Below are 2010 nucleotides of genomic sequence, written 5' to 3'. Positions count from 1 at the left end.
CCTGGATGATTGCACATTTTCTCTCTCATTGTCTCTGTCTCTCTCTCTCTCTGGTGAGCACATGCTCTCTATGGCAAAAATCTCTCTCTCTCTTTTTTTTTTTTTTTTTTAAGTGGAGCCAGTAGGTGTCATGGTGGTTGGGCCACTGGTTTTCCACATGGCTGGCAGTTTGGGCCTGAGCCCCAGTGGCTTGAAAGTCATTCCCAATGCATGTATGCCCCAAATCCCAGGAGGAGAATGGAGGAGAAGGGATTCTGGAGAGAAGGGAATGTGGTGTGGCCATCTTCCCGGGGGGGTGATTTCTCACTTCACTTCTCTCTATGTATCTCTCTGCTTTTCCTCTGTTTTGGAGCCAGCTGGTGGTGTGGTAGTTAAGGCAGCTGGATGCCACATGGCCCACCGTGAGGTTAAGTCCCAGATCTGGCAGCTTAGAAACACCCTGGGCATGTGTGCATGCATGCTCAAAATCCCGAATTGTAGTGTGACTATTCCCCATGGTGGGTGCTTTCTCACTTTTTCCCCTCTGTGGAGCGCATGCACCCTCTGGCAAAATTTTAAAATATATATGTGTATATTTAAGTTATTAAAATAAGTCGATGTACAAAAAAAAATGTAAGCAAAACTAGTGTGGTTAGTTCATTGAAATGGCAAAAACTGTGAGATTTGGGTTTTTAAGATCAGGAACCCTGCATGTAATAAATAGGAACTTAAGACTCAGCTGGAATCCCCCTCCTGGCCTCTTCAGTACTGAGGAAAGGGCCACCTCGCTCTTCCTTTTCTGGCAGGGACCTCGGAAGCCTCACAGCCCAAGTTAACACCATAAACTCAGCCTTTCCATCATGCTGTTCATTCTCCTAGACTTCTTCATTTCAAGGGGGATTTCCATCTCCTTTTGCAGAACAGAAGTGCCCTGACTATATTTTTCCCCAAACAAATGAAAGCAGCCAACTTTCCCCTCAGATGCAATTAAATGGCAGCTGCTTTGCTAGGGCGGTTTATTAAAGGTCTAGGAAGATGCTAGCCCTCAAGCCAGCTGGTGGTTAAGCTTCAAATCTTTGTGTATTTACAAAATTATTTTATTTTAACTTTATTTATGTATTTATTTTTTATCTGACCAGAGAGGGACAGAGTGAGCGAGAGAGATGAGACAGAGAGAGAGAGACAAAGAGAAAGTAAGAAAGCAAGCTGCCAAGTCTGGGACTCAACCGCGGTCAGCCAAGTGGAAATCCAGTGCCCTTAACCACCACATCACCTGCCAGCCCCAGTCAGCTGGTGGTTAAGGCAGTTGGATCGCACATGACCACTGTGGAATCAAACCCGGTTTGAGTCCCAGACCAGGCAGCTTGAGAAATAGCCCAGATGCCTATGCCCAAAATCCTAAAAATACTTACCTCATCAAGTTGAATAGGTTCATCCATATAGACTGCTTGTTAATGCTCAATAGAAGAAAGCTACTTTTACCAACAGTGTTATTGCTATTATTATTAGTTTAAGAGAGAGTTTTGGGCACACACCCTGCCAGAGAGACAGAAAGAAACAGAGAGAAAGAAAGTGAGAAATCACTCCTTACTGGGGGATGGCCATGCCTCAATTCCTTCTCCTCCATCCTCCTCCTGGATTTTGGGCGTGCATGCACATGCGCCTGGCATGATTTTCAAGCCACCAAGTCCAGGACTCGAACCAGGGTCATGTGGGAGTCCAGCACCTAACCGTCATGCCACCTGCTGGCCTTGTTATCATTATTAAAATCTGTATTCAGTAGGATAAGTTGGTAGAAAAAACAATGGATTTGGCTCAAGAGCCTCACCTAGGCTCTGATCCTTGGGCAAGTCCTGCTCCCACTCTTGTCGACTTCATTTTCCTTACCTATGAATCCAGGTACATAATTCCTCCCCTGCAAACTTCATAGCATCACTCCACAAGTTTCATGAGCATCTACTATGTGCAGGGTAATCACCACAGGGGGAGCGTAGCCGTAGTCGTCCTTTAACACACAGCCAGTTGGCAGTC

This window comes from Tupaia chinensis, unplaced genomic scaffold, assembly GCF_000334495.1.
Source record: "Tupaia chinensis unplaced genomic scaffold, TupChi_1.0 Scaffold000289_1, whole genome shotgun sequence".
In the NCBI taxonomy this organism is placed as follows: Eukaryota; Metazoa; Chordata; class Mammalia; order Scandentia; family Tupaiidae; genus Tupaia; species Tupaia belangeri.
The sequence above is the reverse complement of the archived record's forward strand: the minus strand, read 5'-3'. Positions refer to the sequence as shown.